This window comes from Antechinus flavipes, chromosome 1 (assembly GCF_016432865.1).
Source record: "Antechinus flavipes isolate AdamAnt ecotype Samford, QLD, Australia chromosome 1, AdamAnt_v2, whole genome shotgun sequence".
NCBI classification, from domain to species: domain Eukaryota; kingdom Metazoa; phylum Chordata; class Mammalia; order Dasyuromorphia; family Dasyuridae; genus Antechinus; species Antechinus flavipes.
In genome coordinates, this window is record NC_067398.1 from 390,169,613 (window position 1) to 390,183,843 (window position 14,231).

Sequence of the window (14,231 nt, forward strand, 5' to 3'; positions counted from 1 at the left end):
CAAAATTTCTTGACATAAAAAGGTGATCTGAGGGAAGCTAGGTGGCACAATGAATAGAGCAACAGCCCTAAGTTTAAATCTGGCCTCAGACATTTAACATTTCCTGGTTGTGTGACCCTAGGCAAGTCATTTGACCCCCATTGCCTCAGCCAAAAAAAAAAAAAAGGTTGTCTGAATAATCAAAATGTGGGCAATGTATTAATTCAAAAATGTTTTCTAGAGATACAAATATTGTATCACCCTATTTCTTTCTATATATTGGTAAGTCAAAGAAAGCAACAGACTTTTTAAGAAAATAAGATTTGATTTCTTTCTTTTTTCCACAGGAAGGAGGTTATTAGGATTAGGTAGAATTTCAAGAGATATGGATGATAACCAATCAAGGGGGAAAAGTTCCAAAGAAATAGCTCATGAACCATTTATTACCTCAGCCTGTGACCATAAATTTAATTTATTTGTGTGTCACATCATTGCCTTTTAGTGTATTAGCCAGAAGGATCAATTATCACTTTCTTTCATTCTTAAGAAAACCTTAGCAGCTAGACAAAAATGTGGTTACTGTCAATTTTTCCTTTTTGTAGTTATCTGTAACTAAAGATGCTACTGAAGTTTTATTATTTTCCATTTTGTAGTCATATAAAAAACTAAATTTAAAAATACATGCTCTTCAATCATCCTTTCATGAACTATCACATGGGAATATTGCTCATGTGACCAAAAGCTTCATAATGACAATACTAAGCTTTTTATACATACTGTTTTTTATTGAATAACAATAATCTAATGTAATTTGAATGGTTACCAGACTGGGAATCAAAATTCAAACTTTTATGTATGTTAGAAATTAACAGGGTATGTAGAAAGACAGTTACCATAGGCTGGTCACTTCTTAGTAATGAAATCTTTGGCCCTAGAAAAAATGAACTAAAGGCAAAAGAATGTAGTCCTGTCTTAGAAAGTCCTATTTTGCTTCTGCAGTGTAAATGTCTAAAGGGGGCATGAGAGTGCTAAGGGTTATAATTTTCTAACCATTCATAATCATTCACTTAGCTATTGTTACCCTAAATATGAGATCCTTGCACAATGATCAATCAGTAGATGTAACGTAATAAAGGAAATGTATTCATCTTCACATTCTCTAAATGAAACCAAAATACAAATCGCAAAAGATAGCAGGAAAAAGTTATAACTTAATAGAAGAATAGATCACAAGTCCTTCCTGAAGAGCTAATAAAGGACCTGGGAAAGTTGGTTTTATTGGGCATGCAAAGGCAACAGGAATTCAAACTACAGGAATCAACCCTGAAATTCCAGCATGTCACCACAATCTTTGAACTATCAGTGCTGGACCAAAGAACTGACAGAGGGAATGGGAGAGAGCACAGTATGTGAGAATACTGTGCAGCAACCTCAAGTCTGAGAGAAAAGTATGAAGCTTTTTAAATTTTTTAATAATGATAACAATAAAATATTTTTATTCCAGATGGAAACTTTTCGGCCCAGTCATCAGTTATTTGGGGCAGAGACCAAGGCTGGTCTAGCATCATTTGCTCACCTGGAAAGAAGCTGAGATAATTTGGGGATTAGTTCCTAAGGAAACCTCTATCTGAGATCAGAGTCAGAGAGTGAACCTCAAGAGAAACAAAGGAAAAGACTGAAATTATAAAAGGTATCAGGAAGAAGCAAACTTATAGGTCTTAAAATATAAATGAGATAAATTAACAAGGAAAATATGAACAGCAGAAATAAACACACTCTCCAGATGTAGTAAATGAATTCAGGTATCTAGGAATAAGTACTGTAAAACAAAGGAAAATGATCCAATTCTTAATATCTGAGACTATAGAATTGAAGGAGACAATGGAATCACAACACATTATCCCTGAGTGGTTGAAAAGAGAAATAAGATTTAGGAGAGCTGGATATATGCCCTGTACACTAAAATAGGAAGAATTAAAAAAACCCAAAAAACTAAATTCTACAATGATTAATATTATTATATCTAATAGTCTTGAAACTTCCACGACTGTCTTCATTTATGGGAGGCTATAGCTTACAGCTGGAAAAATACTGGTAATAAACAAAATAAATAGAGGTTAGTGCAACTGTATGTACCAGAAGAATATCTTGCCAATAGTATATTTTTCTTTTTGTGCCTGCATACATCCCCAATCCTTTGTGTACCCTGGACCCTGACATGCATTTCAGCCAGCTTTAGGTGGTCAACAAATCAAGGTATAAATATCCTCGTCTTAAGAAGAGACATCTACACCCAGAGAGAGAACCTGGAAAATGAGTGTCGACCACAATATGGCATTTTCACTCTTTTTGTGGTTGTTTGCTTGCATTTTTCTTTTCCTTCTAAGGTTTTTTTCTTCCTAGATCCAATTTTTCTTGTGCAGCAAGATAAATGTATAAGTATGTATACATATATTGGATTTAACATATATTTTAACATGTATTGGACTACCTGCCATCTAGGGGAGGAGGTTGGGGGAAAGAGGGGAAAATTTGGAACAGGTTTTGCAAGGGTCAGTGCTGAAAAATTACCCATGCATGTATCTTGTAAATAAAAAGCTTTAATAATAAAAAAGACTGCTTGGAATATTTCTTTCCAGTTGAATATACTCCAATACAGCATTGCCCTTACATTAGTTATGCTGTAAGTTAGTGTGTGTGGCTGATTTATACCTGGTTAATATGTCAATGAACCCCTGCAGGCCTTTGCTCTCTATACCTGGGTTTACAGAACCATGCTTCCTTAGCAGAGATACTACTACTACTAAAAGTTTTTATTGTGATATCTGGTTTATGCCTAAAGAAAAGCTGTGGGTCATGCAGGGTAGTAGGGGAAATAACTCCTTAATGAATTTAGATGCTAAAAATAGTTTGCTTAACAATTATAATCAGTTCAACTCAAAACTTTATTGATGAGCGTTAATGAAGATAGGGAAAGGAAAAAAGGGACCCAATATATCTTTTTTTTTTTTATCTCTTTGGGGTATAGACCCGAGTAGTAGTACTGCTAAATCAAGGTTATGAACTTTTTAATACCTCTTGGGGCAAAGTTGCAAATTGTTCTTCAGAATAGTTTTATTAGTTCAAACACACCCAGAGTTTATTATGTAAGTATTATTATTTTCCATGTCATTTCCAGTGATTTAAATTTTTACACCTAAATTTTCTAATAAAGACCTCATTTCTAAAATATTAAAAAATTCAAATTTAGAAGAATTCAAGACATTTTCCAGTTGATAAATGGTCAGAGGATATGAGCAGACAATTTGCAAATGAAGAAATTAAAACCATTTCTAGTCATATGAAAAAACGCTCTAACTCATTATTGATGAGAGAAATGCACATTAAGGCAATTTTGAGGTACCACTACATCTCTCTCAGAATGGCTAAGATGACAGGAAATGATGATGATGAATGTTGAAGGGGATATGCTGGAAGGACACTAATACAATGTTGGTAGAGTTGTCAACCAATCCAACCATTCTGGAGAGTAATTTGGAACTATTCCCAAAGGACTATCAAACTGTGCATAACCTTTTATCCAGCAGTGTTTCTACTGGGCCTGTATCCCAAAGGAATCTTAAAGGAGGGAAAGGGCCCCACATGTGCAAAAATGTTTGTGGCAGCCCTGTTTGTAGTGGCTAGAAACTGGAAACTGAGTGGATGCCCATCAATTGGAGAATGGCTGAATAAGTTATGGTATATGAATGCTATGGAATATTATTGCTCTATAAGAAACAATCAGCAAGATGATTTCAGAGGGATCTAAAGAGATTTACATGAACTGATGCTAAGTAAAGTGAGCAGAACCAGGAGATCATTGTACATAGAAACAGCAAGATTATATTATGATCATTTCTAATGGAAATGTGGCTCTTTTCAACAATGAGATGATTGATTCAGACCAGTTCCAATGGTTTTGTGATGAAGAGAGCCATCTGCACCCCCAGAGAACTGAGTGTGGATTACAACATAGTATTTTCACTTTTTTTTTTTTGGTTTGGTTGGTTGCACATTGTTTTCTTCAGCACAGTTGTAAGATTTCCTCCAAGTACACTGTGAGTAGGAGCCCAGGGGAAAGTTGATGGGAATAATTCAGGGTAGATATTTGGCAAAACATGAGCTGGGTTAGGATAATGGGGCAAGAGATTCAAGAGGAGAGGGAAGTGTAGAGTTAAAAAGGCCAATTATATAAATGAGTTTGGAAAAGGTGGAAATTGAAGCCAAAGAAGAGTTAATATCCTGAAGATGTACTGAGAGGTAAAGGGTTTGGAGCTCTCAGGACAAAGAATAGGTTTAGGAGGAATAAGGCATAGGAAATACAGAATCAGAGAAATGTTAGTTTATAATTAAGGAATGGAGCCTCTGATTCATTGCTATCCATGTTTATGTATGAAGTAAAGCAGGAGGCCATGAGATTTAAAGATGCTGAGGAATTGGAAGATTATGCATTTTAAGGGACCATTGATGTGAATGATGAAATAACCTAATATAAAGTCAATAATTGGAGAGGAATATGAAAATTCAAGCTTAACTCTGAGAAATAAAGAATAGCCTGAAGGCTGGCCTACAACAGTCTATGGAAATTTTGATTTGAATATACTTTAAAGAATAAGAGGTTGCCTAGGAATAGTGGTAAAGGATAGCTCTGGAAGTGCTATTGGGAAACAAGGAGTATTTTCATTCCCTTTAAAAACTAATGTGCTGGGGGCTCAGCTGTGAGAAAGAATATAGTCAATTCTGGGGAGGATGACCTGAAGAGCAAAGTTCAGAAATCATGCCATGACAATTTTAATAGAACAGGTAACCATTATTCAAATACAAGCTACCACAGGGGTCCTCAAACTTTTTAAGTAGGGGGCCAGTTCACTGTCCCTCAGACTGTTGGAGAGCCAGACTATAGTAAAAACAAAAACTTTGTTTTGTGGGCCTTAAATAAAGAAACTTCATAGCCCTGGGTGAGGGAGGTAAACGTCCTCAGCTGCCGCATCTGGCCCGCGGGCTGTAATTTGAGGACCCCTGATAGATTTTAAAGATCTAAGAAACCTTTGATGTTAACTAATGATGACTATGTATAGGTTGCAATAAAAATAAAAGGAGAGGATTAGGGGGAAGTGAAGCACTACTGATCCTTACTGCAGTCTTCTCCAAATAGACTTTTACCTTTGACTCCCTACTGAGCTCCCTAAACAAGCCAAATGATGATAACTGACAGAAGTAAGTCATACAAAGCTTAGAATACCTCCTGGGAATTTTGTCTGGGTTATCCCCAATCACTGCTCCTGTCACCCTCATTACTGTTATCCCTTCCTTATTTCTTCTTTAATTATTATGGTCTCTCCAATAAGATTTAAAACTGCTGTAGTGAAACACTATCTCTCAATAACTTTATCACTTCCTGAGATATGAAGAAATACAACTTACAGGATCTTTAGTGATTTATCCCTCCCCATTCCTTTTGAGGGGACCAATTAAAACCTCACCAGAAACACTGATAATCAGCAGTTTGGAATTTTTTTAGTCCTTTGCAAAATCAATAGCTATAAATTTGGAATTTGGAAATGTGCATGATAGCATGAAAGTACATCATAACCCTTAACAGGAAAGATTAATCCAGCATTCCAGGAAGTCACTATAGGTTGTCATCAGCAACACATGCAATACAAACCACAAATAATAAAGAGACTTTTGTAGATATAATATTTATTGCTTGAATAAACTCCATCAGTTTCATCCAAATGGACCTCAATATTATAGCTGCATTGGATATCACAGTGTTTTCATCCTTTTATATTCAATGGAAAATAATTTTTATGAATTCATGTATGATGTTGTATGGCTTGAATCAGTAACTTCAAAGAAGTAGGATTTTTAGAGTTTGATCTAATGTTCATACCAGAAAGGAATGCCTACTCTAACATACCTGGAATAAGATAATATCTCCCAAGGCAATCAGTTTCAACTTTTGGATAACATTGTTTGGAAGTATTTTTTTCTCTGACATCAAGTGCAAATTTACTTTTTTGCAACTTCTATCTATGCTTCAGAGTTCATTCTTCTGTCAATCTTCTGCATACATGTACAGTTTTAATAACCAACTGTAAAAAAAAACAAACAAAACAAACAGCTAGAATGAAGAAGGATTTTAAAAAATTGCCCTGTTCAAAACTTTTAATTTGATAATATTTACTTAACTGATTTTAATGGCGGGAAATATGCATTCCCTAATTCCTCTCTATATCACCTCTTCACCTCTCTATATAAGGAGACCACATGAAATAAGAAATCTGGTTACAGAGGAAGACCAAAGTAGACATTCCCTTGAGTTTTTGAAAACTTGCTTTTAGGTTCCAATAGTTGTTGCAAGGATTTTTAAGTGCTGATCTTTGGTACTTAGGTTGTTGTTCTATTGCTGAACTAGTGGTATAGTAGTTGTTTACCAAAAATCCCCGTGCTTCATTGAGCATTGATTAGTTCTATTTATTTGAGATAGAAATTAAACTAATGTTTGTCTTTACACTCTGTATGAAGTCAATTAAGCAAATGAACAGTGTAAACAATATCCTAAGGTGAGTACTAAAAGAATTTAGAAGAACAAATTGTTCAAGCATCTTCAAGAATTTTGAAGCACCCACTGACTTGTAAAGTACTTGACATAATTATAAATCATTCTTATTTACTTATTAAAGTAGTTTTGCTAAGAACTATTTAGATAATTTTCTTAGGCTAGCTTCAGGTAAATTTGTACTTGAAAGTAATAAAAATGAATTTATTTGGAAGCATTGAAAATTCTGCCTTTTGATTAATTCCATGTGGGGCATTCATTCAACTAATTAATAATTTAGTGACCATTTACTATCTCTAAGGTATTGTATCCAACAGAATAAGGTATTGTACTGGACTGACTATAAAGAGCTTAGATTCTCTTTAGAATGATTAGACACATATTACAGTGACAGTAAAAGGCAAAAAGATTTTCTTAAGCATTTAATACTGTTGAGTGTTGTTGTTCCTCTTTCTGGACACTTCACTTTTCTTCTGTTTTTTTCTTCCTATTTGATTAACTCTTCCAAATTTCTAGCTTACAATCTTCCTGCCCACCAGAGTGTTCCCCTAATGATTGTTCTCAGCCATCTTTCGCTACAATCTCTCCCTGGGCAGACTGATTTCCTTCCATGACCTCAATTATTTTCAAGGATTCTCAAAATGGTATCTCTAGGGCCAATCCTTTCCCTATTTTCTAATCACAGTTGAGTTTATCAACAACCAGTTATACTGTGGAGAATTCAAACTTAACATAGGCTAAAAGAGAACTAATATTCCTCAAAGCCTGTCTCTGATTAATTTCAACTGGATCTATCACCATCCTCCCAAAATCTTAAATCATATTTCTTTTTTCTTCTCTCACTCCTCTTTAATACATACTAGGTCTTGTCAGTTCTGCATCCACAATCTCTCTCACTTTTCTCACTTTTGGCCACTACAAATGATTCAATTTTACTCTTTACTTCTACTATGCATTATTTCAGTACTACTTTGATATCCTCACTTCAGTGAAACAAGGACTGTAATTAAAAACTTACCAAATAGGGAGTTAATAAGAACATGAAAGGAATCAGCCAATCTCTTTGCTGTTGTGCATTGTATAACCATGAGAGTGCTATAAGTCTCTGTCCTATTCAGCAAGAGAGAAGCCTCTCTAGAGAGTATTACTGTTTGTATTGTACTATGTGTGATAAATAAAATTGTTTGGCATATTCTTGTGTCTTAAGTCAAAAATAATTCATTAAGTACCTATTATATACAAAGAAGGAACAACAGTCCCTTCTCTTAGCAAACTCACAGTTTAATGGGAGAAACAGGATGCTAATAACTATTTACAAACAAGTTCTATCTGCATAGAATAAATTGGAGATAACCTAGGAGGTAAAAGCACTAATAAACAACAGGAAATGCTTTTTGGAGAAGGTGAGATTTTAGCTGGAAATTGAAGGAAGTTGATTGCTTTCAACTTTGAGCTTTTTTTCAGTTAAACTCAGTAGTTGTTCCCTCCCACAACAGTTCTACAACTCCATATATTTATATAATTCTGTTGCTCTCTAGAATAAGCACTGACCTATTAAATCATTTTTCTTTACCGTCTACTTAGTTACCAATTCCTCAAAAAAGTTCTGTGACTCTCTAGGTAAAATGCTAAAGTGACTAGGAGCAGAACATCCCTGCTCTCACACAAATATACAAAGACAAAAAGAGAATTGGACCAAAAAAATGATAAAAAAAAATACCAAAAGAAACAATAGAAAGTGCCTTTACCAAATTTTAAATGTCAAACAATGGCCTTTGTGCACTATGACAGGGCTCCATTCAGAAGATCTAAAACGGTAACGAGCATTTGGCACTACCTGGAATCTACTACACTGGATACCCAGAGACAAATACCCAAAGTTTGTGCTGGAAGGGCAAGGATCAGAACAAAATGTTCAAAGCTAGAGGAACATTTATTACACCCTTACCTGAGACACTCCTGAGTGCTTTGAAAATTGCTCTGTAGCCAAAGGATATAATTTCAAATCTATTGACTTTCATTAATTAACATTAATTACAAATTTAACATTTATTAAGTGCCTGCTATGTGTCAAAAGCCGTGCTCACTGTTAGGGATACAAAAAAAGGCAAAATATAGTTTTTGTTCTCATGGAGCTTACAATTTAAATGAAGAAGACAATATGCAAATAAATATATATAGAGAGAGAAAACTAAAGAAAAAATAAGTAGAAAATTAAAAGAAGGAAAGGACTGAAATTAAGACGTGTTGTAAGTTTCCTGTATAATTTGCTGGGTCTTAAAGAAAGCATGGAAGTCAGTAATAGGGAGGGCAAAAGAACAGGGTCCTAAAACACATTAAAGAAAAAACCTAGGGGTCAAGAAACCAAATGTCTGGATTGTGTAACTGCCAGGACACCAGTATCACTGGATTGAACAATGCATGGCAGATTACAAAGAAGAACAGAAATGTAGAAGGTTTGAGTGGGGGGGGGGGGGGGGGGGGGGTAGGTAATAGAAAGTAGATTACTAGAGTTTATTGAATAAAGTGACAAGATCACACCAGAACTTTAGGGAAATCACTTTAGTACCTGAATGGATTGGAGTGTGAAGAAACTTGAGATAGGTAGGCCCTTGATCAGGCTTCTGCAATAATCCAGACATGAGGACACATGGACTTGCAATGCAGAAGTAGCAATTTCAGAAGAAAAAAGGAGGTATTTTTGAGAAATATTGCCTAAATGAAATTGACAACTCTGGGCAATGGCTTCATTGAGGACAGGTTAGAGACAGTGAGTAACTGAGTCTGATAAAGTGGGGAAATGGTGTTTCTGCTTCAATTATAGGAATTTTGGGAAGTCTGAAATCTTCCAGCAATGTGAGCACAGATATACCAGGAGAAGTTAAAGCAGATGGTAGAAGTACAGATCAGGACTGAGTGAGACTTCTCTATCACACCTGAAAGTGCAAGAAAGGAAAGAGCCTGATCCTGACAAAATCCCAATCCAATAAAAAAGTAGTTAAACAGAAAAGACCTATAATAAAGCGATATTATAGTTATCAAAATAACAAGACTAGGAGAGAATAACTCTTAAAAAGAAAAGAGCTAAAACAAAAGGACAATTAAAGTTCCTGAAAAAGATTTAAAAATCTAACTTTAGATTATGGAATGGGTAGGAGATAAAACAGCTCAGTACAGGAGGCTTGCAATCTTGTTCAAGTAATAGACTCCCAGAAAATTACAATGAACTAAATAGAAACGAATATCAGAAGAAAATGTAAAGTATTTGCTATCAAAAATGAAAATTGTAACTTAGAAAACAAGTTGACTGCAACATTATCTAACATATATAGGACTGCTTGCCATCTAGGGGAGGGGGTGGAGGGAGGGAGGGGAAAAATCAGAACAGAAGCAAGTGCAAGGGATAATGTTGTAAAAAAAAAAAAAAAAAATTACCCTGGCATGGATTCTGTCAATATAAAGTTATTATAAAATTAAAAAAAAAAAAAAAAAAAAAAACAAGTTGAGAGATTTTAAGATTCTTTGGAAAAAAGTCTGGCAGCATTGACATTTAGACCAACATCTTATGCCCTTAAACTCCAGATTAATACAATTCAGAAATAAAGTGTATCATAAATTAGAGGAGCAAGGATCATAAGTATTTTTTACAATTATAATTAGAAGAATTCTTTTACAACTATTGTTCTATTTTCCCACAATTCTTTATTACATACATTACATAATTTATTATTGTAACATGATCTGAAAAAGATGCATTTACTATTTCTGCCTTTCTGCATTTGAATTTGAGGCCTTTATGTCCTAATATATGGTTAATTTTTGTATAGATTCCATGAACTGCTGAGAAGAAAGCTGTCTCCATTTAGTTTTCTCCAAAGAGTGATCATACCTAATTTTTCCAGTATTCTATTTACCTCTTTGACTTCTTTCTTATTTATTTTGTGGTTTGATTTATCTAGCTCTGAAAGAGCAAAGTTGAGATCTCTCACTATTATAGTTTTGCTGTCTATTTCTTCTTGCTTTTCTTAACTTCTCCTTTAGGAATTTCCATGCTATACCACTTGGTGCATATATATTTAGTATTGATATTGCTTTGTTATCTCTGGTAACCTTTAGCAAGCTATAGTTTCCTTCTTTATCTTTTTAAATTAGATCAGTTTTTGCTTTTGCTTGAGCTGAGATCAGGATGACTACCCCTGCTTTTTTTACTTCACCTTAAGCATAGTAGATTCTGCTCCAGCCTTTTACTTTTACTCTGTATCGCCCTACTTTGTGTATTTCTTGTAAACAACATATTGTAGGATTCTGGTTTTTAATCCAATTTGCTATTGACCTCCACTTTGTGCCATCTTGCTATCCCCAGATTATGCTTTTTTCTTTCCTTATAGGAATCTAACCACAACTAGTATTAAACTTATGAGCACCACTTGCCTCATGCAGCCCTCCCTCTTCAGGATCCCTCCATCCCCCTTAGAGTCCCTGCCCCTTTCTTAAACTTTTCCCCTACTATTTCTGTATTCCCTTCTATTTAGCCTACCCCTTCCCTTTTTGCTTTTCCCCTCCCACTTTTCAATGAATTGGGAGAAGTTTCTCTGAAAAACAAATATGTCTAACATTTAAGGTTCATACAATATTCATCTCCCTTCTTTCTTTCCCTCAAATATAATAGGTTTTCTTTGCCTCTTTATAAGATGTAGTTTCCCTCTTTTAATCTCAACTTTTCCCTTTTTCTGGTACAATCTCCATTCCACCTCCAGTTCCTTTTTTATAACAGTAAAATCAAATGATACATGTATTCTTTATATATACCCATAAAACAAATAGAGTTCTCAAGAGTTCTTTTTATCTTTTTATGCTTCTCTTGAGTCCTATATTTGGAGGACAATTTTTTGTTTATCTCTGGGTTTTTCATCAGAAATAAATGGAATTCACCTATTTCATTGAATGTCCCTGGAAGAAAATACTCAGTTTGGCATGGTAGTTTATTCTTGGCTGCATTCCAACTTCCTTTGCCTTTCAAAATATCATATTCCAGATCCTTTAATGTGGAAGCTGCTAAATCCTGAGTAATCCTTATTGTAGCTCTTCGGTATTTGAATTTTTTTTTTTTTCCTGGCTGCTTGTCGTATTTTTGCCTTGGTCTGATAGTTCTGGAATTTAGCCACAATATTTATTGGAGTTTTAATTTTGGGGTCTCTTTTAGTAAGTGAGCAATGAATTTTTTCAATGATTATTTTATCTTCTGATCCTATGACATCTGAGCAGTTCTCTTTGATGATTTCCTGAAAAATAGTGTTTAGACTCTTTTTTCAACATGATTTTCAGGGAGTCCAATAATCCTTAGATTATCTCTCTTATTTTCTAGGTCTATTGTTTTCCCAAGTAGGTAGTCAACATTTTTTTCTATTTTTTCATTTTTTTTTTTGGTTTTGCTTGACTGATTCTTGGCATCTTGAGTCATTAATTTCCATTGGTTCAATTCTGATTTTTAATGAATTATTTTCTTCATTTACTTGTTTTGTATCTTTTTGTATTTGTCCAATTAGTTTTTAAATGAGTTGTTTTGTTCTATGGAATTTTTTTTCCATTTCACCAATTTTATTTTTTAAGGAGTTATTTTCTTTTTTGCAATTCACTAATTCTGTTTTTCAGGGAATTGTTTTCTTTTTCCACTCTCTTTTTTATTATAACTTTTTATTTACAAGATATATGCATGAGCAATTTTTCAGCATTGACCCTTGCAAAACCTTCTGTTCCAACTTTTCCCCTCCTTCCCTTCAGCCCTTTCCTAAATGCCAGATAGACCAATACATGTTAAATATGTTAAAATATATGTTAAATACAATATATGTGTGTGTATGTGTGTGTATATCCATACAGTTATTTTGCTGCACAAGAAAAATAAGACTTAGAAATAATGTACACTTAACTTATGAAGGAAATCAAAGCTGCTAACAGACAAAAACAGAGGGAGTGGAAATGCTATGTTGTGGTTCACACTCATTTCCCATAGTTCTTTTGCTGAGTGTAACTGGTTCTCTTCATTATTGAAATGGTAATGATTTGGTTCATTTCATTGCCAAAGACAGCCATTTCCATCAGAATACATCCTCATATAGTATTGTTGTTGAAGTATATAATGATCTCCTGGTGCTACTAGTTTCACTCAGCATCAGTTCATATAAGTCTCTCCAGGCGTTTCTGAAATCATCTTGTTGGTCATTTCTTACAGAACAATAATATTCCATAACATTCATTTACCACAATTTATTCAGCCATTTTCCAGTTTCTTGTCTTTACTAAAAGGGCTGCCACAAATATTTTTACACACGTGGGTCCCTTTCCCTTCTTTAGTATCTCTTTGGGGTATAAGCCCAGTAGAAACACTGCTGGATCAAAGGATATGCACAGTTTGATAACTCTTTGAGCATAGTTCCAAATTGCTCTCCAGAATGGTTGGATCCGTTCACAACTCCACCAACAATGTATCAGTGTCCCAGTTTTCCCACACCTCCTTAGACATTCAGCATTATCTTTTCCTATCATCCTAGTCAATCTGAGTCAACTCTTTCTTTTAGTAAGTCACATGCCTTGCCCAGGCAAAAGCTTCTCTTCCCTTTCCCCATTTTTCCTCTAGCTCTCTTTTAAGAGCCTTTAAAATTCCTTCTATGAGAGCCTTATGTGGTGGGGACCAGATCATATCCACCTTTGGGTTTTCACCGAGAGAAAAACTGTTTTTAGTCTCCTCAGGGTTTGAAGTCTGCTCTCTTTCAGTATAGAATCTATCTTTTTAGAGCCCATTTTGCCTTTCTACTCATTGGGAAAAAAACAAAACAAAACAAAACCAAAAAACACTGTAGTCTGCTTACGGGGTAGTGGGGTTGCCTCTACAGACAACAGGAAGTGGCAACAAAAGACAGCAGCTACTGTGTTGGGATCAGTGGCTGTGCTGGGATCAGTGGCTGCCCGCTGAGATTGTGCTGAGTCCCTCCTGGTGTTGGGTGGGTGTGGCTAGGTCCCGAGAGACTCTAGCATTTTGTGGTTATAGTCTTTACCCTGTGTTTATAGTTTCTCTGCTGATCTACTGGCTGGCTGCCAGGGCAGAGTAGCCCACACTGTGGTAGTTTTCCCCCCAAATTTTCTGCTGGCATGACCATGCCCCACCCTCACCCCCTCCAGTCTGCTCAGTGTGAGCTGTTCTCTGTGTTCTCACTGCCTAGCTGCCTGAGTGTGCACCTGGCCTAGCTAGCACTGTTCTGTCCCTGCGCCACAAGCAAAAACAGACCTTTTTGCCGAATTTCAAGGATATCTTCTGTTGGTAATGTGTTATACTCCCAATATTCGTGGGTTCTGACACTCAAGCACTAATTCAGAGGGTGAGTTTCATAAAATAGTTTGAGAGTAGAAGAGAGCTCAGAAAGATGCATGTGTCTTCTCTGCCATTTTGGCTCTAAATATTTTTTAAGAATTTTAAGGAATTCTGGAGAAATGCAAATGATCATTAAGATTTCAAAGGGTAAATTAATTGAAAATTGTAAGAAAAAGTGGCCCAAGTTGCAAGTTGGGTAATTTAATCCTCAAATTATTAATAAAGTGAAGAACACTGTTTTTGGCAATCCAGGGTATCATAAGCAAATCCCATATATCT